The sequence below is a fragment of the Leiobunum rupestre genome, chromosome 6, assembly GCF_980474605.1.
Source record: "Leiobunum rupestre chromosome 6, qqLeiRupe1.1.hap1, whole genome shotgun sequence".
In the NCBI taxonomy this organism is placed as follows: Eukaryota; Metazoa; Arthropoda; class Arachnida; order Opiliones; family Sclerosomatidae; genus Leiobunum; species Leiobunum rupestre.
The window spans coordinates 5,201,825-5,228,263 of record NC_143389.1 but is presented as its reverse complement, the minus strand read 5'-3'; the positions used below and the strand labels follow the sequence as shown (position 1 = coordinate 5,228,263).

Below are 26,439 nucleotides of genomic sequence, written 5' to 3'. Positions count from 1 at the left end.
AGCAGCTTCTTGTGTAAGAATCCAATGCGGCACCCGCGTGGCAGGCGAGTATTCTACCACTGAACCACCAACGCTTGTTACGCGGTTATATATTTAGTAAAAGGACAAAAATGATTTTTAAACGAGTTCGTAATACCCCGGGAAGAAAAAAACGTGGCTTTGTATCTTAACGATTTCGTTATAGCAGCTTCTTGTGTAAGAATCCAATGCGGCACCCGCGTGGCAGGCGAGTATTCTACCACTGAACCACCAACGCTTTTAACGCGGTTATATATTTAGTAAAAGGACAAAAATGATTTTTAAACGAATTCGTTATAACCCGGGAAGAAAAAAACGCGGCTTTTTATCTTAACGATTTCGTTATAGCAGCTTCTTGTGAAAGAATCCAATGCGTCACCCGCGTGGCAGGCGAGTATTTTACCACTGAACCACCAACGCTTGTTACGCGGTTATATATTTAGTAAAAGGACAAAAATGATTTTTTAACGAGTTCGTAATACCCCGGGAAGAAAAAAAAACGCGGCTTTTTATCTTAACGATTTCGTTATAGCAGCTTCTTGTATAAGAATCCAATGCGTTGGCCGGCAATCGGACCCGGGTCACTCGCGTGGCAGGCGAGTATTCTACCACTGAACCACCAACGCTTGTTACGCGGTTATATATTTAGTAAAAGGACAAAAATAATTTTTAAACGAGTTCGTAATACCCCGGGAAGAAAAAAAAACGCGGATTTTTATCTTAACGATTTCTTTATCGCAGCTTCTTGTGAAAGAATCCAATGCGTCACCCGCATGGCAGGCGAGTATTCTACCACTGAACCACCAACGCTTGTTACGCGGTTATATATTTAGTTAAAGGACAAAAATAATTTTTAAACGAGTTCGTAATACCCCGGGAAGAAAAAAACGCGGAGTTTTATCTTAACGGTTTCGTTATAGCAGCTTCTTGTGTAAGAATCCAATGCGTCACCCGCGTGGCAGGCGAGTATTCTACCACTGAACCACTAACGCTTGTTACGCGGTTATATATTTAGTAAAAGGACAAAAATTATTTTAAACGAGTTCGTAATAACCCGGGAAGAAAAAAACGCGGCTTTGTTTCTTAACGATTTCGTTATAGCAGCTTCTTGTGTAAGAATCCAATGCGGCACCCGCGTGGCAGGCGAGTATTCTACCACTGAACCACCAACGCTTGTTACGCGGTTATATATTTAGTAAAAGGACAAAAATGATTTTTAAACGAGTTCGTAATACCCCGGGAAGAAAAAAACGTGGCTTTGTATCTTAACGATTTCGTTATAGCAGCTTCTTGTGTAAGAATCCAATGCGGCACCCGCGTGGCAGGCGAGTATTCTACCACTGAACCACCAACGCTTGTTACGCGGTTATATATTTAGTAAAAGGACAAAAATGATTTTTAAACGAATTCGTAATAACCCGGGAAGAAAAAAACGCGGAGTTTTATCTAAACGGTTTCGTTATAGCAGCTTCTTGTGTAAGAATCCAATGCGTCACCCGCGTGGCAGGCGAGTATTCTACCACTGAACCACCAACGCTTGTTACGCGGTTATATATTTAGTAAAAGGACAAAAATGATTTTAAACGAGTTCGTAATAACCCGGGAAGAAAAAAACGCGGCTTTGTATCTTAACGATTTCGTTATAGCAGCTTCTTGTGTAAGAATCCAATGCGGCACCCGCGTGGCAGGCGAGTATTCTACCACTGAACCACCAACGCTTGTTACGCGGTTATATATTTAGTAAAAGGACAAAAATGATTTTTAAACGACTTCGTAATACCCCGGGAAGAAAAAAACGCGGAGTTTTAGCTTTACGATTTCGTTATAGCAGCTTCTTGTGAAAGAATCCAATGCGTCACCCGCGTGGCAGGCGAGTATTTTACCACTGAACCACCAACGCTTGTTACGCGGTTATATATTTAGTAAAAGGACAAAAATGATTTTTAAACGAGTACGTAATACCCCGGGAAGAAAAAAAAACGCGGCTTTTTATCTTAACGATTTCGTTATAGCAGCTTCTTGTATAAGAATCCAATGCGTTGGCCGGGAATCGGACCCGGGTCACTCGCATGGCAAGCGAGTATTCTACCACTGAACCACCAACGCTTGTTACGCGGTTATATATTTAGTAAAAGGACAAAAATAATTTTTAAACGAGTTCGTAATACCCCGGGAAGAAAATAAAACGTGGCTTATTATCATAACGATATCGTTCTAGCAGCTTCTTGTGTAAGAATCCAATGCGTCACCCGCGTGGCAGGCGAGTATTCTACCACTGAACCACCAACGCTTGTTACGCGGTTATATATTTAGTAAAAGGACAAAAATGATTTTAAACGAGTTCGTAATAACCCGGGAAGAAAAAAACGCGGCTTTGTATCTTAACGATTTCGTTATAGCAGCTTCTTGTGTAAGAATCCAATGCGGCACCCGCGTGGCAGGCGAGTATTCTACCACTGAACCACCAACGCTTGTTACGCGGTTATATATTTAGTAAAAGGACAAAAATGATTTTTAAACGACTTCGTAATACCCCGGGAAGAAAAAAACGCGGAGTTTTAGCTTTACGATTTCGTTATAGCAGCTTCTTGTGAAAGAATCCAATGCGTCACCCGCGTGGCAGGCGAGTATTTTACCACTGAACCACCAACGCTTGTTACGCGGTTATATATTTAGTAAAAGGACAAAAATGATTTTTAAACGAGTTCGTAATACCCCGGGAAGAAAAAAAAAACGCGGCTTTTTATCTTAACGATTTCGTTATAGCAGCTTCTTGTATAAGAATCCAATGCGTTGGCCGGGAATCGGACCCGGGTCACTCGCGTGGCAGGCGAGTATTCTACCACTGAACCACCAACGCTTGTTACGCGGTTATATATTTAGTAAAAGGACAAAAATAATTTTTAAACGAGTTCGTAATACCCCGGGAAGAAAAAAAAACGCGGCTTTTTATCTTAACGATTTCGTTATAGCAGCTTCTTGTATAAGAATCCAATGCGTTGGCCGGGAATCGGACCCGGGTCACTCGCGTGGCAGGCGAGTATTCTACCACTGAACCACCAACGCTTGTTACGCGGTTATATATTTAGTAAAAGGACAAAAATAATTTTTAAACGAGTTCGTAATACCCCGGGAAGAAAAAAACGCGGAGTTTTATCTTAACGGTTTCGTTATAGCAGCTTCTTGTGTAAGAATCCAATGCGTCACCCGCGTGGCAGGCGAGTATTCTACCACTGAACCACCAACGCTTGTTACGCGGTTATATATTTAGTAAAAGGACAAAAATGATTTTAAACGAGTTCGTAATAAAACGGGAAGAAAAAAACGCGGCTTTGTATCTTAACGATTTCGCTATAGCAGTTTCTTGTGTAAGAATCCAATGCGGCACCCGCGTGGCAGGCGAGTATTCTACCACTGAACCACCAACGCTTGTTACGCGGTTATATATTTAGTAAAAGGACAAAAATGATTTTTAAACGAATTCGTAATAACCCGGGAAGAAAAAAACGCGGTTTTTTATCTTAACGATTTCGTTATAGCAGCTTCTTGTGAAAGAATCCAATGCGTCACCCGCTTGGCAGGCGAGTATTTTACCACTGAACCACCAACGCTTGTTACGCGGTTATATATTTAGTAAAAGGACAAAAATGATTTTTAAACGAGTTCGTAATACCCCGGGAAGAAAAAAACGCGGAGTTTTATCTTAACGATTTCATTATAGCAGCTTCTTGTGTAAGAATCCAATGCGTCACCCGCGTGGCAGGCGAGTATTCTACCACTGAACCACCAACGCTTGTTACGCGGTTATAAATTTAGTAAAAGGACAAAAATGATTTTTAAACGACTTCGTAATACCCCGGGAAGAAAAAAAACGCGGAGTTTTATCTTAATGATTTCGTTATAGCAGCTTCTTGTGAAAGAATCCAATGCGTAACCCGCGTGGCAGGCGTGTATTCTACCACTGAACCACCAACGCTTGTTACGCGGTTATATATTTAGTAAAAGGACAAAAATGATTTTTAAACGAGTTCGTAATAACCCGCGAAGAAAAAACAGCGGCTTTTTATTTTAACGATTTCGTTATAGCAGCTTCTTGTGAAAGAATCCAATGCGTTGGCCGGGAATCGGACCCGGGTCACCCGCGTGGCAGGCGAGTATTCTACCACTGAACCGCCAACGCTTGTTACGCGGTTATATATTTAGTAAAAGGACAAAAATGATTTTTAAACGAGTTCGTAATACCCCGGGAAGAAAAAAAAACGCGGCTTTTTATCTTTACGATTTCGTTATAGCAGCTTCTTGTGTAAGAATCCAATGCGGCACCCGCGTGGCAGGCGAGTATTCTACCACTGAACCACCAACGCTTGTGACGTGGTTATATATTTAGTAAAAGGACAAAAATGATTTTTAAACGAGTTCGTAATAACCCGGGAAGAACAAAACGCGGCTTTTTATCTTAATGATTTCGTTATAGCAGCTTCTTGTGAAAGAATCCAATGCGTAACCCGCGTGGCAGGCGTGTATTCTACCACTGAACCACCAACGCTTGTTACGCGGTTATATATTTAGTAAAAGGACAAAAATGATTTTTAAACGAGTTCGTAATAACCCGCGAAGAAAAAACCGCGGCTTTTTATTTTAACGATTTCGTTATAGCAGCTTCTTGTGAAAGAATCCAATGCGTTGGCCGGGAATCGGACCCGGGTCACCCGCGTGGCAGGCGAGTATTCTACCACTGAACCGCCAACGCTTGTTACGCGGTTATATATTTAGTAAAAGGACAAAAATGATTTTTAAACGAGTTCGTAATACCCCGGGAAGAAAAAAAAACGCGGCTTTTTATCTTTACGATTTCGTTATAGCAGCTTCTTGTGTAAGAATCCAATGCGGCACCCGCGTGGCAGGCGAGTATTCTACCACTGAACCACCAACGCTTGTTACGCGGTTATATATTTAGTAAAAGGACAAAAATGATTTTTAAACGACTTCGTAATACCCCGGGAAGAAAAAAACGCGGAGTTTTAGCTTTACGATTTCGTTATAGCAGCTTCTTGTGAAAGAATCCAATGCGTCACCCGCGTGGCAGGCGAGTATTTTACCACTGAACCACCAACGCTTGTTACGCGGTTATATATTTAGTAAAAGGACAAAAATGATTTTTAAACGAGTACGTAATACCCCGGGAAGAAAAAAAAACGCGGCTTTTTATCTTAACGATTTCGTTATAGCAGCTTCTTGTATAAGAATCCAATGCGTTGGCCGGGAATCGGACCCGGGTCACTCGCGTGGCAAGCGAGTATTCTACCACTGAACCACCAACGCTTGTTACGCGGTTATATATTTAGTAAAAGGACAAAAATAATTTTTAAACGAGTTCGTAATACCCCGGGAAGAAAAAAAAACGCGGCTTTTTATCTTAACGATTTCGTTATAGCAGCTTCTTGTATAAGAATCCAATGCGTTGGCCGGGAATCGGACCTGGGTCACTCGCGTGGCAGGCGAGTATTCTACCACTGAACCACCAACGCTTGTTACGCGGTTATATATTTAGTAAAAGGACAAAAAGAATTTTTAAACGAGTTCGTAATACCCCGGGAAGAAAAAAACGCGGAGTTTTATCTTAACGATTTCGTTATAGCAGCTTCTTGTATAAGAATCCAATGCGTTGGCCGGGAATCGGACCCGGGTCACTCGCGTGGCAGGCGAGTATTCTACCACTGAACCACCAACGCTTGTTACGCGGTTATATATTTAGTAAAAGGACAAAAATGATTTTTAAACGAGTTCGTAATACCCCGGGAAGAAAAAAACGTGGCTTTGTATCTTAACGATTTCGTTATAGCAGCTTCTTGTGTAAGAATCCAATGCGGCACCCGCGTGGCAGGCGAGTATTCTACCACTGAACCACCAACGCTTGTTACGCGGTTATATATTTAGTAAAAGGACAAAAATGATTTTAAACGAGTTCGTAATAACCCGGGAAGAAAAAAACGCGGCTTTGTATCTTAACGATTTCGTTATAGCAGCTTCTTGTGTAAGAATCCAATGCGGCACCCGCGTGGCAGGCGAGTATTCTACCACTGAACCACCAACGCTTGTTACGCGGTTATATATTTAGTAAAAGGACAAAAATGATTTTTAAACGACTTCGTAATACCCCGGGAAGAAAAAAACGCGGAGTTTTAGCTTTACGATTTCGTTATAGCAGCTTCTTGTGAAAGAATCCAATGCGTCACCCGCGTGGCAGGCGAGTATTTTACCACTGAACCACCAACGCTTGTTACGCGGTTATATATTTAGTAAAAGGACAAAAATGATTTTTAAACGAGTTCGTAATACCCCGGGAAGAAAAAAAAAACGCGGCTTTTTATCTTAACGATTTCGTTATAGCAGCTTCTTGTATAAGAATCCAATGCGTTGGCCGGGAATCGGACCCGGGTCACTCGCGTGGCAGGCGAGTATTCTACCACTGAACCACCAACGCTTGTTACGCGGTTATATATTTAGTAAAAGGACAAAAATAATTTTTAAACGAGTTCGTAATACCCCGGGAAGAAAAAAAAACGCGGCTTTTTATCTTAACGATTTCGTTATAGCAGCTTCTTGTATAAGAATCCAATGCGTTGGCCGGGAATCGGACCCGGGTCACTCGCGTGGCAGGCGAGTATTCTACCACTGAACCACCAACGCTTGTTACGCGGTTATATATTTAGTAAAAGGACAAAAATAATTTTTAAACGAGTTCGTAATACCCCGGGAAGAAAAAAACGCGGAGTTTTATCTTAACGGTTTCGTTATAGCAGCTTCTTGTGTAAGAATCCAATGCGTCACCCGCGTGGCAGGCGAGTATTCTACCACTGAACCACCAACGCTTGTTACGCGGTTATATATTTAGTAAAAGGACAAAAATGATTTTTAAACGAGTTCGTAATACCCCGGGAAGAAAAAAACGTGGCTTTGTATCTTAACGATTTCGTTATAGCAGCTTCTTTTGTAAGAATCCAATGCGGCACCCGCGTGGCAGGCGAGTATTCTATCACTGAACCACCAACGCTTGTTACGCGGTTATATATTTAGTAAAAGGACAAAAATGATTTTTAAACGAATTCGTAATAACCCGGGAAGAAAAAAACGCGGTTTTTTATCTTAACGATTTCGTTATAGCAGCTTCTTGTGAAAGAATCCAATGCGTCACCCGCTTGGCAGGCGAGTATTTTACCACTGAACCACCAACGCTTGTTACGCGGTTATATATTTAGTAAAAGGACAAAAATGATTTTTAAACGAGTTCGTAATACCCCAGGAAGAAAAAAAAACGCGGCTTTTTATCGTAACGATTTCTTTATCGCAGCTTCTTCTGAAAGAATCCAATGCGTCACCCGCGTGGCAGGCGAGTATTCTACCTCTGAACCACCAACGCTTGTTACGCGGTTATATATTTAGTAAAAGGACAAAAATGATTTTTAAACGAGTTCGTAATACCCCGGGAAGAAAAAAACGCGGAGTTTTATCTTAACGATTTCATTATAGCAGCTTCTTGTGTAAGAATCCAATGCGTCACCCGCGTGGCAGGCGAGTATTCTACCACTGAACCACCAACGCTTGTTACGCGGTTATAAATTTAGTAAAAGGACAAAAATGATTTTTAAACGACTTCGTAATACCCCGGGAAGAAAAAAAAAACGCGGCTTTTTATCTTTACGATTTCGTTATAGCAGCTTCTTGTGTAAGAATCCAATGCGTCACCCGCGTGGCAGGCGAGTATTCTACCGCTGAACCACCAACGCTTGTTACGCGGTTATATATTAAGTAAAAGGACAAAAATGATTTTTAAACGAATTCGTAATAACCCGGGAAGAAAAAAACGCGGCTTTTTATCTTAACGATTTCGTTATAGCAGCTTCTTGTGAAAGAATCCAATGCGTCACTCGCGTGGCTGCCGAGTATTTTACCACTGAACCACCAACGCTTGTTACGCGGTTATATATTTAGTAAAAGGACAAAAATGATTTTTAAACGAGTTCGTAATACCCCGGGAAGAAAAAAAAACGCGGCTTTTTATCTTAACGATTTCGTTATAGCAGCTTCTTGTGAAAGAATCCAATGCGTTGGCCGGGAATCCGACCCGGGTCACCCGCGTGGCAGGCGAGTATTCTACCACTGAACCACCAACGCTTGTTACACGGTTATATATTTAGTAAAAGGACAAAAATAATTTTTAAACGAGATCGTAATACCCCGGGAAGAAAAAAAAAACGCGGCTTTTTATCTTAACGATTTCTTTATCGCAGCTTCTTGTGAAAGAATCCAATGCGTCACCCGCGTGGCAGGCGAGTATTCTACCACTGAACCACCAACGCTTGTTACGCGGTTATATATTTAGTAAAAGGACAAAAATTATTTTTAAACGACTTCGTAATAGCCCCGGGAAGAAAAAAAACGCGGAGTTTTATCTTTACGATTTCGTTATAGCAGCTTCTTGTGTAAGAATCCAATGCGTCACCCGAGTGGCAGGCGAGTATTTTACCACTGAACCACCAACGCTTGTTACGCGGTTATATATTAAGTAAAAGGACAAAAATGATTTTTAAACGAGTTCGTAATACCCTGGGAAGAAAAAAAAACGCGGCTTTTTATCTTTACGATTTCGTTATAGCAGCTTCTTGTGTAAGAATCCAATGCGTCACCCGAGTGGTAGGCGAGTATTTTACCACTGAACCACCAACGCTTGTTACGCGGTTATATATTTAGTAAAAGGACAAAAATGATTTTTAAACGAGTTCGTAATACCCCGGGAAGAAAAAAACGTGGCTTTGTATCTTAACGATTTCGTTATAGCAGCTTCTTGTGTAAGAATCCAATGCGGCACCCGCGTGGCAGGCGAGTATTCTACCACTGAACCACCAACGCTTGTTACGCGGTTATATATTTAGTAAAAGGACAAAAATGATTTTAAACGAGTTCGTAATAACCCGGGAAGAAAAAAACGCGGCTTTGTATCTTAACGATTTCGTTATAGCAGCTTCTTGTGTAAGAATCCAATGCGGCACCCGCGTGGCAGGCGAGTATTCTACCACTGAACCACCAACGCTTGTTACGCGGTTATATATTTAGTAAAAGGACAAAAATGATTTTTAAACGACTTCGTAATACCCCGGGAAGAAAAAAACGCGGAGTTTTAGCTTTACGATTTCGTTATAGCAGCTTCTTGTGAAAGAATCCAATGCGTCACCCGCGTGGCAGGCGAGTATTTTACCACTGAACCACCAACGCTTGTTACGCGGTTATATATTTAGTAAAAGGACAAAAATGATTTTTAAACGAGTTCGTAATACCCCGGGAAGAAAAAAAAAACGCGGCTTTTTATCTTAACGATTTCGTTATAGCAGCTTCTTGTATAAGAATCCAATGCGTTGGCCGGGAATCGGACCCGGGTCACTCGCGTGGCAGGCGAGTATTCTACCACTGAACCACCAACGCTTGTTACGCGGTTATATATTTAGTAAAAGGACAAAAATAATTTTTAAACGAGTTCGTAATACCCCGGGAAGAAAAAAAAACGCGGCTTTTTATCTTAACGATTTCGTTATAGCAGCTTCTTGTATAAGAATCCAATGCGTTGGCCGGGAATCGGACCCGGGTCACTCGCGTGGCAGGCGAGTATTCTACCACTGAACCACCAACGCTTGTTACGCGGTTATATATTTAGTAAAAGGACAAAAATAATTTTTAAACGAGTTCGTAATACCCCGGGAAGAAAAAAACGCGGAGTTTTATCTTAACGGTTTCGTTATAGCAGCTTCTTGTGTAAGAATCCAATGCGTCACCCGCGTGGCAGGCGAGTATTCTACCACTGAACCACCAACGCTTGTTACGCGGTTATATATTTAGTAAAAGGACAAAAATGATTTTTAAACGAGTTCGTAATACCCCGGGAAGAAAAAAACGTGGCTTTGTATCTTAACGATTTCGTTATAGCAGCTTCTTTTGTAAGAATCCAATGCGGCACCCGCGTGGCAGGCGAGTATTCTATCACTGAACCACCAACGCTTGTTACGCGGTTATATATTTAGTAAAAGGACAAAAATGATTTTTAAACGAATTCGTAATAACCCGGGAAGAAAAAAACGCGGTTTTTTATCTTAACGATTTCGTTATAGCAGCTTCTTGTGAAAGAATCCAATGCGTCACCCGCTTGGCAGGCGAGTATTTTACCACTGAACCACCAACGCTTGTTACGCGGTTATATATTTAGTAAAAGGACAAAAATGATTTTTAAACGAGTTCGTAATACCCCAGGAAGAAAAAAAAACGCGGCTTTTTATCGTAACGATTTCTTTATCGCAGCTTCTTCTGAAAGAATCCAATGCGTCACCCGCGTGGCAGGCGAGTATTCTACCTCTGAACCACCAACGCTTGTTACGCGGTTATATATTTAGTAAAAGGACAAAAATGATTTTTAAACGAGTTCGTAATACCCCGGGAAGAAAAAAACGCGGAGTTTTATCTTAACGATTTCATTATAGCAGCTTCTTGTGTAAGAATCCAATGCGTCACCCGCGTGGCAGGCGAGTATTCTACCACTGAACCACCAACGCTTGTTACGCGGTTATAAATTTAGTAAAAGGACAAAAATGATTTTTAAACGACTTCGTAATACCCCGGGAAGAAAAAAAAAACGCGGCTTTTTATCTTTACGATTTCGTTATAGCAGCTTCTTGTGTAAGAATCCAATGCGTCACCCGCGTGGCAGGCGAGTATTCTACCGCTGAACCACCAACGCTTGTTACGCGGTTATATATTAAGTAAAAGGACAAAAATGATTTTTAAACGAATTCGTAATAACCCGGGAAGAAAAAAACGCGGCTTTTTATCTTAACGATTTCGTTATAGCAGCTTCTTGTGAAAGAATCCAATGCGTCACTCGCGTGGCTGCCGAGTATTTTACCACTGAACCACCAACGCTTGTTACGCGGTTATATATTTAGTAAAAGGACAAAAATGATTTTTAAACGAGTTCGTAATACCCCGGGAAGAAAAAAAAACGCGGCTTTTTATCTTAACGATTTCGTTATAGCAGCTTCTTGTGAAAGAATCCAATGCGTTGGCCGGGAATCCGACCCGGGTCACCCGCGTGGCAGGCGAGTATTCTACCACTGAACCACCAACGCTTGTTACACGGTTATATATTTAGTAAAAGGACAAAAATAATTTTTAAACGAGATCGTAATACCCCGGGAAGAAAAAAAAACGCGGCTTTTTATCTTAACGATTTCTTTATCGCAGCTTCTTGTGAAAGAATCCAATGCGTCACCCGCGTGGCAGGCGAGTATTCTACCACTGAACCACCAACGCTTGTTACGCGGTTATATATTTAGTAAAAGGACAAAAATTATTTTTAAACGACTTCGTAATAGCCCCGGGAAGAAAAAAAACGCGGAGTTTTATCTTTACGATTTCGTTATAGCAGCTTCTTGTGTAAGAATCCAATGCGTCACCCGAGTGGCAGGCGAGTATTTTACCACTGAACCACCAACGCTTGTTACGCGGTTATATATTAAGTAAAAGGACAAAAATGATTTTTAAACGAGTTCGTAATACCCTGGGAAGAAAAAAAAACGCGGCTTTTTATCTTTACGATTTCGTTATAGCAGCTTCTTGTGTAAGAATCCAATGCGTCACCCGAGTGGTAGGCGAGTATTTTACCACTGAACCACCAACGCTTGTTACGCGGTTATATATTTAGTAAAAGGACAAAAATGATTTTTAAACGAGTTCGTAATACCCCGGGAAGAAAAAAACGCGGAGTTTTATCTTAACGATTTCATTATAGCAGCTTCTTGTGTAAGAATCCAATGCGTCACCCGCGTGGCAGGCGAGTATTCTACCACTGAACCACCAACGCTTGTTACGCGGTTATAAATTTAGTAAAAGGACAAAAATGATTTTTAAACGACTTCGTAATACCCCGGGAAGAAAAAAAAAACGCGGCTTTTTATCTTTACGATTTCGTTATAGCAGCTTCTTGTGTAAGAATCCAATGCGTCACCCGCGTGGCAGGCGAGTATTCTACCGCTGAACCACCAACGCTTGTTACGCGGTTATATATTAAGTAAAAGGACAAAAATGATTTTTAAACGAATTCGTAATAACCCGGGAAGAAAAAAACGCGGCTTTTTATCTTAACGATTTCGTTATAGCAGCTTCTTGTGAAAGAATCCAATGCGTCACTCGCGTGGCTGCCGAGTATTTTACCACTGAACCACCAACGCTTGTTACGCGGTTATATATTTAGTAAAAGGACAAAAATGATTTTTAAACGAGTTCGTAATACCCCGGGAAGAAAAAAAAACGCGGCTTTTTATCTTAACGATTTCGTTATAGCAGCTTCTTGTGAAAGAATCCAATGCGTTGGCCGGGAATCCGACCCGGGTCACTCGCGTGGCAGGCGAGTATTCTACCACTGAACCACCAACGCTTGTTACACGGTTATATATTTAGTAAAAGGACAAAAATAATTTTTAAACGAGATCGTAATACCCCGGGAAGAAAAAAAAAACGCGGCTTTTTATCTTAACGATTTCTTTATCGCAGCTTCTTGTGAAAGAATCCAATGCGTCACCCGCGTGGCAGGCGAGTATTCTACCACTGAACCACCAACGCTTGTTACGCGGTTATATATTTAGTAAAAGGACAAAAATTATTTTTAAACGACTTCGTAATAGCCCCGGGAAGAAAAAAAACGCGGAGTTTTATCTTTACGATTTCGTTATAGCAGCTTCTTGTGTAAGAATCCAATGCGTCACCCGAGTGGCAGGCGAGTATTTTACCACTGAACCACCAACGCTTGTTACGCGGTTATATATTAAGTAAAAGGACAAAAATGATTTTTAAACGAGTTCGTAATACCCTGGGAAGAAAAAAAAACGCGGCTTTTTATCTTTACGATTTCGTTATAGCAGCTTCTTGTGTAAGAATCCAATGCGTCACCCGAGTGGTAGGCGAGTATTTTACCACTGAACCACCAACGCTTGTTACGCGGTTATATATTTAGTAAAAGGACAAAAATGATTTTTAAACGAGTTCGTAATACCCCGGGAAGAAAAAAACCCGGAGTTTTATCTTAACGATTTCGTTAAAGCAGCTTCTTGTGTAAGAATCCAATGCGTCACCCGCGTGGCAGGCGAGTTTTCTACCACTGAACCACCAACGCTTGTTACGCGGTTATATATTTAGTAAAAGGACAAAAATGATTTTTTAACGAGTTCGTTATACCCCGGGAAGAAAAAAAACGCGGTTTGTTATCTTGACGATTTCGTTATAGCAGCTTCTTGCGAAAAAATCCAATGCGTTGGCCGGGAATCGAAACCGGGTCACCCGCGTGGCAGGCGAGTATTCTACCACTGAAACACCAACGCTTGTTACGCGGTTATATATTTAGTAAAAGGACAAAAATGATTTTTAAACAAGTTCGTAATACCCCGGGAAGAAAAAAAACCGCGGCTTTTTATCTTAACGATTTCTTTATAGCAGCTTCTTGTGAAAGAATCCAATGCGGCACCCGCGTGGCAGGCGAGTATTCTACCACTGAACCACCAACGCTTGTTACGCGGTTATAAATTTAGTAAAAGGACAAAAATGATTTTTAAACGACTTCGTAATACCCCGGGAAGAAAAAAAAAACGCGGAGTTTTATGTTAACCATTTCATTATAGCAGCTTCTTGTGTAAGAATCCAATGCGTCACCCGCGTGACAGGCGAGTATTCTACCACTGAACCACCAACGCTTGTAACGTGGTTATATATTTAGTAAAAGGACAAAAATGATTTTTAAACGAGTTCGTAATACCCCGGGAAGAAAAAAAACGCGGCTTTTTATCTTTACGATTTCGTTATAGCAGCTTCTTGTGTAAGAATCCAATGCGTCACCCGAGTGGTAGGCGAGTATTTTACCACTGAACCACCAACGCTTGTTACGCGGTTATAAATTTAGTAAAAGGACAAAAATGATTTTTAAACGAGTTCGTAATACCCCGGGAAGAAAAAAACCCGGAGTTTTATCTTAACGATTTCGTTAAAGCAGCTTCTTGTGTAAGAATCCAATGCGTCACCCGCGTGGCAGGCGAGTTTTCTACCACTGAACCACCAACGCTTGTTACGCGGTTATATATTTAGTAAAAGGACAAAAATGATTTTTTAACGAGTTCGTTATACCCCGGGAAGAAAAAAAACGCGGTTTGTTATCTTGACGATTTCGTTATAGCAGCTTCTTGCGAAAAAATCCAATGCGTTGGCCGGGAATCGAAACCGGGTCACCCGCGTGGCAGGCGAGTATTCTACCACTGAAACACCAACGCTTGTTACGCGGTTATATATTTAGTAAAAGGACAAAAATGATTTTTAAACAAGTTCGTAATACCCCGGGAAGAAAAAAAACCGCGGCTTTTTATCTTAACGATTTCTTTATAGCAGCTTCTTGTGAAAGAATCCAATGCGGCACCCGCGTGGCAGGCGAGTATTCTACCACTGAACCACCAACGCTTGTTACGTGGTTATATATTTAGTAAAAGGACAAAAATGATTTTTAAACGAGTTCGTAATACCCCGGGAAGAAAAAAAAACGCGGCTTTTTATCGTAACGATTTCTTTATCGCAGCTTCTTGTGAAAGAATCCAATGCGTCACCCGCGTGGCAGGCGAGTATTCTACCACTGAACCACCAACGCTTGTTACGCGGTTATATATTTAGTAAAAGGACAAAAATGATTTTTAAACGAGTTCGTAATACCCCGGGAAGAAAAAAACGCGGAGTTTTATCTTAACGATTTCATTATAGCAGCTTCTTGTGTAAGAATCCAATGCGTCACCCGCGTGGCAGGCGAGTATTCTACCACTGAACCACCAACGCTTGTTACGCGGTTATAAATTTAGTAAAAGGACAAAAATGATTTTTAAACGACTTCGTAATACCCCGGGAAGAAAAAAAAAACGCGGAGTTTTATGTTAACCATTTCATTATAGCAGCTTCTTGTGTAAGAATCCAATGCGTCACCCGCGTGACAGGCGAGTATTCTACCACTGAACCACCAACGCTTGTAACGTGGTTATATATTTAGTAAAAGGACAAAAATGATTTTTAAACGAGTTCGTAATAACCCGGGAAGAACAAAACGCGGCTTTTTATCTTAATGATTTCGTTATAGCAGCTTCTTGTGAAAGAATCCAATGCGTCACCCGCGTGGCAAGCGAGTATTTTACCACTGAACCACCAACGCTAGTTACGCGGTTATATATTATATAAAAGGATAAAAATGATTTTTTAACGAGTTCGTTATACCCCGGGAAGAAAAAAAAAATGCGGTTTTTTATCTTGACGATTTCGTTATAGCAGCTTCTGGTGAAAGAATCCAATGCGTTGGCCGGGAATCGAACCCGGTTCACAGCAGGCGAGTATTCTACCTCTGAACCACCAACGCTTGTAACGTGGTTATATATTTAGTAAAAGGACAAAAATGATTTTTAAACGAGTTCGTAATAACCCGGGAAGAACAAAACGCGGCTTTTTATCATAACGATTTCGTTAAAGCAGCTTCTTGTGTAAGAATCCAATGCGTCACCCGCGTGGCAGGCGAGTTTTCTACCACTGAACCACCAACGCTTGTTAAGCGGTTATATATTTAGTAAAAGGACAAAAATGATTTTTTAACGAGTTCGTTATACCCCGGGAAGAAAAAAAAACGCGGTTTGTTATCTTGACGATTTCGTTATAGCAGCTTCTTGCGAAAAAATCCAATGCGTTGGCCGGGAATCGAACCCGGGTCACCCGCGTGGCAGGCGAGTATTCTACCACTGAAACACCAACGCTTGTTACGCGGTTATATATTTAGTAAAAGGACAAAAATGATTTTTAAACAAGTTCGTAATACCCCGGGAAGAAAAAAAAACGCGGCTTTTTATCTTAACGATTTCATTATAGCAGCTTCTTGTGTAAGAATCCAATGCGTCACCCGCGTGACAGGCGAGTATTCTACCACTGAACCACCAACGCTTGTAACGTGGTTATATATTTAGTAAAAGGACAAAAATGATTTTTAAACGAGTTCGTAATAACCCGGGAAGAACAAAACGCGGCTTTTTATCTTAATGATTTCGTTATAGCAGCTTCTTGTGAAAGAATCCAATGCGTCACCCGCGTGGCAGGCGAGTATTTTACCACTGAACCACCAACGCTTGTTACGCGGTTATATATTTAGTAAAAGGACAAAAATGATTTTTAAACGAGTTCGTAATAACCCGCGAAGAAAAAACCGCGGCTTTTTATTTTAACGATTTCGTTATAGCAGCTTCTTGTGAAAGAATCCAATGCGTTGGCCGGGAATCGGACCCGGGTCACCCGCGTGGCAGGCGAGTATTCTACCACTGAACCGCCAACGCTTGTTACGTGGTTATATATTTAGTAAAAGGACAAAAATGATTTTTAAACGAGTTCGTAATACCCCGGGAAGAAAAAAAAACGCGGCTTTTTATCTTAACGATTTCTTTATAGCAGCTTCTTGTGAAAGAATCCAATGCGTCACCCGCGTGGCAGGCGAGTATTCTACCGCTGAACCACCAACGCTTGTTGCGTGGTTATATATTAAGTAAAAGGACAAAAATGATTTTTAAACGAATTCGTAATAACCCGGGAAGAAAAAAACGCGGCTTTTTATCTTAACGATTTCGTTATAGCAGCTTCTTGTGAAAGAATCCAATGCGTCACTCGCGTGGCTGCCGAGTATTTTACCACTGAACCACCAACGCTTGTTACGCGGTTATATATTTAGTAAAAGGACAAAAATGATTTTTAAACGAGTTCGTAATACCCCGGGAAGAAAAAAAACGCGGCTTTTTATCTTAACGATTTCGTTATAGCAGCTTCTTGTGAAAGAATCCAATGCGTTGGCCGGGAATCCGACCCGGGTCACCCGCGTGGCAGGCGAGTATTCTACCACTGAACCACCAACGCTTGTTACACGGTTATATATTTAGTAAAAGGACAAAAATAATTTTTAAACGAGATCGTAATACCCCGGGAAGAAAAAAAAACGCGGCTTTTTATCTTAACGATTTCTTTATCGCAGCTTCTTGTGAAAGAATCCAATGCATCACCCGCGTGGCAGGCGAGTATTCTACCACTGAACCACCAACGCTTGTTACGCGGTTATATATTTAGTAAAAGGACAAAAATGATTTTTAAACGAGTTCGTAATACCCTGGGAAGAAAAAAAAACGCGGCTTTTTATCTTTACGATTTCGTTATAGCAGCTTCTTGTGTAAGAATCCAATGCGTCACCCGAGTGGTAGGCGAGTATTTTACCACTGAACAACTAACGCTTGTTACGCGGTTATATATTTAGTAAAAGGACAAAAATGATTTTTAAACGAGTTCGTAATACCCCGGGAAGAAAAAAACGTGGCTTTGTATCTTAACGATTTCGTTATAGCAGCTTCTTGTGTAAGAATCCAATGCGGCACCCGCGTGGCAGGCGAGTATTCTACCACTGAACCACCAACGCTTTTAACGCGGTTATATATTTAGTAAAAGGACAAAAATGATTTTTAAACGAATTCGTTATAACCCGGGAAGAAAAAAACGCGGCTTTTTATCTTAACGATTTCGTTATAGCAGCTTCTTGTGAAAGAATCCAATGCGTCACCCGCGTGGCAGGCGAGTATTTTACCACTGAACCACCAACGCTTGTTACGCGGTTATATATTTAGTAAAAGGACAAAAATGATTTTTTAACGAGTTCGTAATACCCCGGGAAGAAAAAAAAACGCGGCTTTTTATCTTAACGATTTCGTTATAGCAGCTTCTTGTATAAGAATCCAATGCGTTGGCCGGCAATCGGACCCGGGTCACTCGCGTGGCAGGCAAGTATTCTACCACTGAACCACCAACGCTTGTTACGCGGTTATATATTTAGTAAAAGGACAAAAATAATTTTTAAACGAGTTCGTAATACCCCGGGAAGAAAAAAAAGCGCGGATTTTTATCTTAACGATTTCTTTATCGCAGCTTCTTGTGAAAGAATCCAATGCGTCACCCGCGTGGCAGGCGAGTATTCTACCACTGAACCACCAACGCTTGTTACGCGGTTATATATTTAGTAAAAGGACAAAAATAATTTTTAAACGAGTTCGTAATACCCCGGGAAGAAAAAAACGCGGAGTTTTATCTTAACGGTTTCGTTATAGCAGCTTCTTGTGTAAGAATCCAATGCGTCACCCGCGTGGCAGGCGAGTATTCTACCACTGAACCACCAACGCTTGTTACGCGGTTATATATTTAGTAAAAGGACAAAAATGATTTTTTAACGAGTTCGTTATACCCCGGGAAGAAAAAAAAACGCGGTTTGTTATCTTGACGATTTCGTTATAGCAGCTTCTTGCGAAAAAATCCAATGCGTTGGCCGGGAATCGAACCCGGGTCACCCGCGTGGCAGGCGAGTATTCTACCACTGAAACACCAACGCTTGTTACGCGGTTATATATTTAGTAAAAGGACAAAAATGATTTTTAAACAAGTTCGTAATACCCCGGGAAGAAAAAAAAAACGCGGCTTTTTATCTTAACGATTTCATTATAGCAGCTTCTTGTGTAAGAATCCAATGCGTCACCCGCGTGACAGGCGAGTATTCTACCACTGAACCACCAACGCTTGTAACGTGGTTATATATTTAGTAAAAGGACAAAAATGATTTTTAAACGAGTTCGTAATAACCCGGGAAGAACAAAACGCGGCTTTTTATCTTAATGATTTCGTTATAGCAGCTTCTTGTGAAAGAATCCAATGCGTCACCCGCGTGGCAGGCGAGTATTTTACCACTGAACCACCAACGCTTGTTACGCGGTTATATATTTAGTAAAAGGACAAAAATGATTTTTAAACGAGTTCGTAATAACCCGCGAAGAAAAAACCGCGGCTTTTTATTTTAACGATTTCGTTATAGCAGCTTCTTGTGAAAGAATCCAATGCGTTGGCCGGGAATCGGACCCGGGTCACCCGCGTGGCAGGCGAGTATTCTACCACTGAACCGCCAACGCTTGTTACGTGGTTATATATTTAGTAAAAGGACAAAAATGATTTTTAAACGAGTTCGTAATACCCCGGGAAGAAAAAAAAACGCGGCTTTTTATCTTAACGATTTCTTTATAGCAGCTTCTTGTGAAAGAATCCAATGCGTCACCCGCGTGGCAGGCGAGTATTCTACCACTGAACCACCAACGCTTGTTACGCGGTTATATATTTAGTAAAAGGACAAAAATTATTTTTAAACGACTTCGTAATACCCCGGGAAGAAAAAAACGCGGAGTTTTATCTTTACGATTTCGTTATAGCAGCTTCTTGTGTAAGAATCCAATGCGTCACCCGCGTGGCAGGCGAGTATTCTACCGCTGAACCACCAACGCTTGTTGCGTGGTTATATATTAAGTAAAAGGACAAAAATGATTTTTAAACGAATTCGTAATAACCCGGGAAGAAAAAAACGCGGCTTTTTATCTTAACGATTTCGTTATAGCAGCTTCTTGTGAAAGAATCCAATGCGTCACTCGCGTGGCTGCCGAGTATTTTACCACTGAACCACCAACGCTTGTTACGCGGTTATATATTTAGTAAAAGGACAAAAATGATTTTTAAACGAGTTCGTAATACCCCGGGAAGAAAAAAAACGCGGCTTTTTATCTTAACGATTTCGTTATAGCAGCTTCTTGTGAAAGAATCCAATGCGTTGGCCGGGAATCCGACCCGGGTCACCCGCGTGGCAGGCGAGTATTCTACCACTGAACCACCAACGCTTGTTACACGGTTATATATTTAGTAAAAGGACAAAAATAATTTTTAAACGAGATCGTAATACCCCGGGAAGAAAAAAAAACGCGGCTTTTTATCTTAACGATTTCTTTATCGCAGCTTCTTGTGAAAGAATCCAATGCATCACCCGCGTGGCAGGCGAGTATTCTACCACTGAACCACCAACGCTTGTTACGCGGTTATATATTTAGTAAAAGGACAAAAATGATTTTTAAACGAGTTCGTAATACCCTGGGAAGAAAAAAAAACGCGGCTTTTTATCTTTACGATTTCGTTATAGCAGCTTCTTGTGTAAGAATCCAATGCGTCACCCGAGTGGTAGGCGAGTATTTTACCACTGAACCACTAACGCTTGTTACGCGGTTATATATTTAGTAAAAGGACAAAAATGATTTTTAAACGAGTTCGTAATACCCCGGGAAGAAAAAAACGTGGCTTTGTATCTTAACGATTTCGTTATAGCAGCTTCTTGTGTAAGAATCCAATGCGGCACCCGCGTGGCAGGCGAGTATTCTACCACTGAACCACCAACGCTTTTAACGCGGTTATATATTTAGTAAAAGGACAAAAATGATTTTTAAACGAATTCGTTATAACCCGGGAAGAAAAAAACGCGGCTTTTTATCTTAACGATTTCGTTATAGCAGCTTCTTGTGAAAGAATCCAATGCGTCACCCGCGTGGCAGGCGAGTATTTTACCACTGAACCACCAACGCTTGTTACGCGGTTATATATTTAGTAAAAGGACAAAAATGATTTTTTAACGAGTTCGTAATACCCCGGGAAGAAAAAAAAACGCGGCTTTTTATCTTAACGATTTCGTTATAGCAGCTTCTTGTATAAGAATCCAATGCGTTGGCCGGCAATCGGACCCGGGTCACTCGCGTGGCAGGCAAGTATTCTACCACTGAACCACCAACGCTTGTTACGCGGTTATATATTTAGTAAAAGGACAAAAATAATTTTTAAACGAGTTCGTAATACCCCGGGAAGAAAAAAAAGCGCGGATTTTTATCTTAACGATTTCTTTATCGCAGCTTCTTGTGAAAGAATCCAATGCGTCACCCGCGTGGCAGGCGAGTATTCTACCACTGAACCACCAACGCTTGTTACGCGGTTATATATTTAGTAAAAGGACAAAAATAATTTTTAAACGAGTTCGTAATACCCCGGGAAGAAAAAAACGCGGAGTTTTATCTTAACGGTTTCGTTATAGCAGCTTCTTGTGTAAGAATCCAATGCGTCACCCGCGTGGCAGGCGAGTATTCTACCACTGAACCACCAACGCTTGTTACGCGGTTATATATTTAGTAAAAGGACAAAAATTATTTTAAACGAGTTCGTAATAACCCGGGAAGAAAAAAACGCGGCTTTGTTTCTTAACGATTTCGTTATAGCAGCTTCTTGTGTAAGAATCCAATGCGGCACCCGCGTGGCAGGCGAGTATTCTACCACTGAACCACCAACGCTTGTTACGCGGTTATATATTTAGTAAAAGGACAAAAATGATTTTTAAACGAGTTCGTAATACCCCGGGAAGAAAAAAACGTGGCTTTGTATCTTAACGATTTCGTTATAGCAGCTTCTTGTGTAAGAATCCAATGCGGCACCCGCGTGGCAGGCGAGTATTCTACCACTGAACCACCAACGCTTGTTACGCGGTTATATATTTAGTAAAAGGACAAAAATGATTTTTAAACGAATTCGTAATAACCCGGGAAGAAAAAAACGCGGAGTTTTATCTAAACGGTTTCGTTATAGCAGCTTCTTGTGTAAGAATCCAATGCGTCACCCGCGTGGCAGGCGAGTATTCTACCACTGAACCACCAACGCTTGTTACGCGGTTATATATTTAGTAAAAGGACAAAAATGATTTTAAACGAGTTCGTAATAACCCGGGAAGAAAAAAACGCGGCTTTGTATCTTAACGATTTCGTTATAGCAGCTTCTTGTGTAAGAATCCAATGCGGCACCCGCGTGGCAGGCGAGTATTCTACCACTGAACCACCAACGCTTGTTACGCGGTTATATATTTAGTAAAAGGACAAAAATGATTTTTAAACGAGTACGTAATACCCCGGGAAGAAAAAAAACGCGGCTTTTTATCTTAACGATTTCGTTATAGCAGCTTCTTGTATAAGAATCCAATGCGTTGGCCGGGAATCGGACCCGGGTCACTCGCGTGGCAAGCGAGTATTCTACCACTGAACCACCAACGCTTGTTACGCGGTTATATATTTAGTAAAAGGACAAAAATAATTTTTAAACGAGTTCGTAATACCCCGGGAAGAAAAAAAAACGCGGCTTTTTATCTTAACGATTTCGTTATAGCAGCTTCTTGTATAAGAATCCAATGCGTTGGCCGGGAATCGGACCCGGGTCACTCGCGTGGCAGGCGAGTATTCTACCACTGAACCACCAACGCTTGTTACGCGGTTATATATTTAGTAAAAGGACAAAAATAATTTTTAAACGAGTTCGTAATACCCCGGGAAGAAAAAAACGCGGAGTTTTATCTTAACGATTTCGTTATAGCAGCTTCTTGTATAAGAATCCAATGCGTTGGCCGGGAATCGGACCCGGGTCACTCGCGTGGCAGGCGAGTATTCTACCACTGAACCACCAACGCTTGTTACGCGGTTATATATTTAGTAAAAGGACAAAAATGATTTTTAAACGAGTTCGTAATACCCCGGGAAGAAAAAAACGCGGCTTTGTATCTTAACGATTTCGTTATAGCAGCTTCTTGTGTAAGAATCCAATGCGTCACCCGCGTGGCAGGCGAGTATTCTACCACTGAACCACCAACGCTTGTTACGCGGTTATATATTTAGTAAAAGGACAAAAATGATTTTTAAACGACTTCGTAATACCCCGGGAAGAAAAAAACGCGGAGTTTTAGCTTTACGATTTCGTTATAGCAGCTTCTTGTGAAAGAATCCAATGCGTCACCCGCGTGGCAGGCGAGTATTTTACCACTGAACCACCAACGCTTGTTACGCGGTTATATATTTAGTAAAAGGACAAAAATGATTTTTAAACGAGTTCGTAATACCCCGGGAAGAAAAAAAAAACGCGGCTTTTTATCTTAACGATTTCGTTATAGCAGCTTCTTGTATAAGAATCCAATGCGTTGGCCGGGAATCGGACCCGGGTCACTCGCGTGGCAGGCGAGTATTCTACCACTGAACCACCAACGCTTGTTACGCGGTTATATATTTAGTAAAAGGACAAAAATAATTTTTAAACGAGTTCGTAATACCCCGGGAAGAAAAAAAAACGCGGCTTTTTATCTTAACGATTTCGTTATAGCAGCTTCTTGTATAAGAATCCAATGCGTTGGCCGGGAATCGGACCCGGGTCACTCGCGTGGCAGGCGAGTATTCTACCACTGAACCACCAACGCTTGTTACGCGGTTATATATTTAGTAAAAGGACAAAAATAATTTTTAAACGAGTTCGTAATACCCCGGGAAGAAAAAAACGCGGAGTTTTATCTTAACGGTTTCGTTATAGCAGCTTCTTGTGTAAGAATCCAATGCGTCACCCGCGTGGCAGGCGAGTATTCTACCACTGAACCACCAACGCTTGTTACGCGGTTATATATTTAGTAAAAGGACAAAAATGATTTTAAACGAGTTCGTAATAAAACGGGAAGAAAAAAACGCGGCTTTGTATATTAACGATTTCGCTATAGCAGTTTCTTGTGTAAGAATCCAATGCGGCACCCGCGTGGCAGGCGAGTATTCTACCACTGAACCACCAACGGTTGTTACGCGGTTATATATTTAGTAAAAGGACAAAAATGATTTTTAAACGAGTTCGTAATACCCCGGGAAGAAAAAAACGTGGCTTTGTATCTTAACGATTTCGTTATAGCAGCTTCTTGTGTAAGAATCCAATGCGGCACCCGCGTGGCAGGCGAGTATTCTACCACTGACTCACCAACGCTTGTTACGCGGTTATATATTTAGTAAAAGGACAAAAATATTTTTAAACGAATTCGTAATAACCCGGGAAGAAAAAAACGCGGTTTTTTATCTTAACGATTTCGTTATAGCAGCTTCTTGTGAAAGAATCCAATGCGTCACCCGCTTGGCAGGCGAGTATTTTACCACTGAACCACCAACGCTTGTTACGCGGTTATATATTTAGTAAAAGGACAAAAATGATTTTTAAACGAGTTCGTAATACCCCGGGAAGAAAAAAAACGCGGCTTTTTATCGTAACGATTTCTTTATCGCAGCTTCTTCTGAAAGAATCCAATGCGTCACCCGCGTGGCAGGCGAGTATTCTACCTCTGAACCACCAACGCTTGTTACGCGGTTATATATTTAGTAAAAGGACAAAAATGATTTTTAAACGAGTTCGTAATACCCCGGGAAGAAAAAAACGCGGAGTTTTATCTTAACGATTTCATTATAGCAGCTTCTTGTGTAAGAATCCAATGCGTCACCCGCGTGGCAGGCGAGTATTCTACCACTGAACCACCAACGCTTGTTACGCGGTTATAAATTTAGTAAAAGGACAAAAATGATTTTTAAACGACTTCGTAATACCCCGGGAAGAAAAAAAAACGCGGAGTTTTATCTTAACGATTTCGTTATAGCAGCTTCTTGTGTAAGAATCCAATGCGTCACCCGCGTGACAGGCGAGTATTCTACCACTGAACCACCAACGCTTGTGACGTGGTTATATATTTAGTAAAAGGACAAAAATGATTTTTAAACGAGTTCGTAATAACCCGGGAAGAACAAAACGCGGCTTTTTATCTTAATGATTTCGTTATAGCAGCTTCTTGTGAAAGAATCCAATGCGTAACCCGCGTGGCAGGCGTGTATTCTACCACTGAACCACCAACGCTTGTTACGCGGTTATATATTTAGTAAAAGGACAAAAATGATTTTTAAACGAGTTCGTAATAACCCGCGAAGAAAAAAACGTGGCTTTGTATCTTAACGATTTCGTTATAGCAGCTTCTTGTGTAAGAATCCAATGCGGCACCCGCGTGGCAGGCGAGTATTCTACCACTGAACCACCAACGCTTGTTACGCGGTTATATATTTAGTAAAAGGACAAAAATTATTTTAAACGAGTTCGTAATAACCCGGGAAGAAAAAAACGCGGCTTTGTTTCTTAACGATTTCGTTATAGCAGCTTCTTGTGTAAGAATCCAATGCGGCACCCGCGTGGCAGGCGAGTATTCTACCACTGAACCACCAACGCTTGTTACGCGGTTATATATTTAGTAAAAGGACAAAAATGATTTTTAAACGAGTTCGTAATACCCCGGGAAGAAAAAAACGTGGCTTTGTATCTTAACGATTTCGTTATAGCAGCTTCTTGTGTAAGAATCCAATGCGGCACCCGCGTGGCAGGCGAGTATTCTACCACTGAACCACCAACGCTTGTTACGCGGTTATATATTTAGTAAAAGGACAAAAATGATTTTTAAACGAATTCGTAATAACCCGGGAAGAAAAAAACGCGGAGTTTTATCTAAACGGTTTCGTTATAGCAGCTTCTTGTGTAAGAATCCAATGCGTCACCCGCGTGGCAGGCGAGTATTCTACCACTGAACCACCAACGCTTGTTACGCGGTTATATATTTAGTAAAAGGACAAAAATGATTTTAAACGAGTTCGTAATAACCCGGGAAGAAAAAAACGCGGCTTTGTATCTTAACGATTTCGTTATAGCAGCTTCTTGTGTAAGAATCCAATGCGGCACCCGCGTGGCAGGCGAGTATTCTACCACTGAACCACCAACGCTTGTTACGCGGTTATATATTTAGTAAAAGGACAAAAATGATTTTTAAACGAGTACGTAATACCCCGGGAAGAAAAAAAACGCGGCTTTTTATCTTAACGATTTCGTTATAGCAGCTTCTTGTATAAGAATCCAATGCGTTGGCCGGGAATCGGACCCGGGTCACTCGCGTGGCAAGCGAGTATTCTACCACTGAACCACCAACGCTTGTTACGCGGTTATATATTTAGTAAAAGGACAAAAATAATTTTTAAACGAGTTCGTAATACCCCGGGAAGAAAAAAAAACGCGGCTTTTTATCTTAACGATTTCGTTATAGCAGCTTCTTGTATAAGAATCCAATGCGTTGGCCGGGAATCGGACCCGGGTCACTCGCGTGGCAGGCGAGTATTCTACCACTGAACCACCAACGCTTGTTACGCGGTTATATATTTAGTAAAAGGACAAAAATAATTTTTAAACGAGTTCGTAATACCCCGGGAAGAAAAAAACGCGGAGTTTTATCTTAACGATTTCGTTATAGCAGCTTCTTGTATAAGAATCCAATGCGTTGGCCGGGAATCGGACCCGGGTCACTCGCGTGGCAGGCGAGTATTCTACCACTGAACCACCAACGCTTGTTACGCGGTTATATATTTAGTAAAAGGACAAAAATGATTTTTAAACGAGTTCGTAATACCCCGGGAAGAAAAAAACGCGGCTTTGTATCTTAACGATTTCGTTATAGCAGCTTCTTGTGTAAGAATCCAATGCGTCACCCGCGTGGCAGGCGAGTATTCTACCACTGAACCACCAACG

The 26,439-nt window shown here is 41.2% G+C and overlaps 22 non-coding genes across 22 annotated transcripts; all 22 read right to left on the bottom strand.

The window, feature by feature from the left end:
• Window positions 1-573: 573 nt before the first annotated feature.
• Window positions 574-644, bottom strand: TRNAG-GCC (transfer RNA glycine (anticodon GCC)). Its single transcript has one exon. It is a non-coding gene; the product is annotated as a tRNA-Gly (tRNA).
• Window positions 645-2,053: 1,409 nt separating this feature from the next.
• TRNAG-GCC (transfer RNA glycine (anticodon GCC)) lies at window positions 2,054-2,124 on the bottom strand. Its single transcript has one exon. It is a non-coding gene; the product is annotated as a tRNA-Gly (tRNA).
• Window positions 2,125-2,807: 683 nt separating this feature from the next.
• Window positions 2,808-2,878, bottom strand: TRNAG-GCC (transfer RNA glycine (anticodon GCC)). The gene has a single exon. It is a non-coding gene; the product is annotated as a tRNA-Gly (tRNA).
• Window positions 2,879-3,013: 135 nt separating this feature from the next.
• On the bottom strand, window positions 3,014-3,084 carry TRNAG-GCC (transfer RNA glycine (anticodon GCC)). Its single transcript has one exon. It is a non-coding gene; the product is annotated as a tRNA-Gly (tRNA).
• A 2,185-nt stretch (window positions 3,085-5,269) lies between these two features.
• Window positions 5,270-5,340, bottom strand: TRNAG-GCC (transfer RNA glycine (anticodon GCC)). The gene has a single exon. It is a non-coding gene; the product is annotated as a tRNA-Gly (tRNA).
• Window positions 5,341-5,475: 135 nt separating this feature from the next.
• TRNAG-GCC (transfer RNA glycine (anticodon GCC)) lies at window positions 5,476-5,546 on the bottom strand. Its single transcript has one exon. It is a non-coding gene; the product is annotated as a tRNA-Gly (tRNA).
• Window positions 5,547-5,679: 133 nt separating this feature from the next.
• TRNAG-GCC (transfer RNA glycine (anticodon GCC)) lies at window positions 5,680-5,750 on the bottom strand. The gene has a single exon. It is a non-coding gene; the product is annotated as a tRNA-Gly (tRNA).
• A 681-nt stretch (window positions 5,751-6,431) lies between these two features.
• TRNAG-GCC (transfer RNA glycine (anticodon GCC)) lies at window positions 6,432-6,502 on the bottom strand. Its single transcript has one exon. It is a non-coding gene; the product is annotated as a tRNA-Gly (tRNA).
• A 135-nt stretch (window positions 6,503-6,637) lies between these two features.
• TRNAG-GCC (transfer RNA glycine (anticodon GCC)) lies at window positions 6,638-6,708 on the bottom strand. Its single transcript has one exon. It is a non-coding gene; the product is annotated as a tRNA-Gly (tRNA).
• Window positions 6,709-9,427: 2,719 nt separating this feature from the next.
• TRNAG-GCC (transfer RNA glycine (anticodon GCC)) lies at window positions 9,428-9,498 on the bottom strand. The gene has a single exon. It is a non-coding gene; the product is annotated as a tRNA-Gly (tRNA).
• A 135-nt stretch (window positions 9,499-9,633) lies between these two features.
• Window positions 9,634-9,704, bottom strand: TRNAG-GCC (transfer RNA glycine (anticodon GCC)). The gene has a single exon. It is a non-coding gene; the product is annotated as a tRNA-Gly (tRNA).
• A 2,721-nt stretch (window positions 9,705-12,425) lies between these two features.
• On the bottom strand, window positions 12,426-12,496 carry TRNAG-GCC (transfer RNA glycine (anticodon GCC)). The gene has a single exon. It is a non-coding gene; the product is annotated as a tRNA-Gly (tRNA).
• A 3,314-nt stretch (window positions 12,497-15,810) lies between these two features.
• On the bottom strand, window positions 15,811-15,881 carry TRNAG-GCC (transfer RNA glycine (anticodon GCC)). Its single transcript has one exon. It is a non-coding gene; the product is annotated as a tRNA-Gly (tRNA).
• A 2,580-nt stretch (window positions 15,882-18,461) lies between these two features.
• Window positions 18,462-18,532, bottom strand: TRNAG-GCC (transfer RNA glycine (anticodon GCC)). Its single transcript has one exon. It is a non-coding gene; the product is annotated as a tRNA-Gly (tRNA).
• Window positions 18,533-22,020: 3,488 nt separating this feature from the next.
• Window positions 22,021-22,091, bottom strand: TRNAG-GCC (transfer RNA glycine (anticodon GCC)). Its single transcript has one exon. It is a non-coding gene; the product is annotated as a tRNA-Gly (tRNA).
• A 135-nt stretch (window positions 22,092-22,226) lies between these two features.
• On the bottom strand, window positions 22,227-22,297 carry TRNAG-GCC (transfer RNA glycine (anticodon GCC)). Its single transcript has one exon. It is a non-coding gene; the product is annotated as a tRNA-Gly (tRNA).
• A 133-nt stretch (window positions 22,298-22,430) lies between these two features.
• On the bottom strand, window positions 22,431-22,501 carry TRNAG-GCC (transfer RNA glycine (anticodon GCC)). The gene has a single exon. It is a non-coding gene; the product is annotated as a tRNA-Gly (tRNA).
• A 500-nt stretch (window positions 22,502-23,001) lies between these two features.
• On the bottom strand, window positions 23,002-23,072 carry TRNAG-GCC (transfer RNA glycine (anticodon GCC)). The gene has a single exon. It is a non-coding gene; the product is annotated as a tRNA-Gly (tRNA).
• Window positions 23,073-23,207: 135 nt separating this feature from the next.
• Window positions 23,208-23,278, bottom strand: TRNAG-GCC (transfer RNA glycine (anticodon GCC)). The gene has a single exon. It is a non-coding gene; the product is annotated as a tRNA-Gly (tRNA).
• A 2,499-nt stretch (window positions 23,279-25,777) lies between these two features.
• Window positions 25,778-25,848, bottom strand: TRNAG-GCC (transfer RNA glycine (anticodon GCC)). The gene has a single exon. It is a non-coding gene; the product is annotated as a tRNA-Gly (tRNA).
• Window positions 25,849-25,983: 135 nt separating this feature from the next.
• On the bottom strand, window positions 25,984-26,054 carry TRNAG-GCC (transfer RNA glycine (anticodon GCC)). Its single transcript has one exon. It is a non-coding gene; the product is annotated as a tRNA-Gly (tRNA).
• Window positions 26,055-26,187: 133 nt separating this feature from the next.
• Window positions 26,188-26,258, bottom strand: TRNAG-GCC (transfer RNA glycine (anticodon GCC)). Its single transcript has one exon. It is a non-coding gene; the product is annotated as a tRNA-Gly (tRNA).
• Window positions 26,259-26,439: the final 181 nt, after the last annotated feature.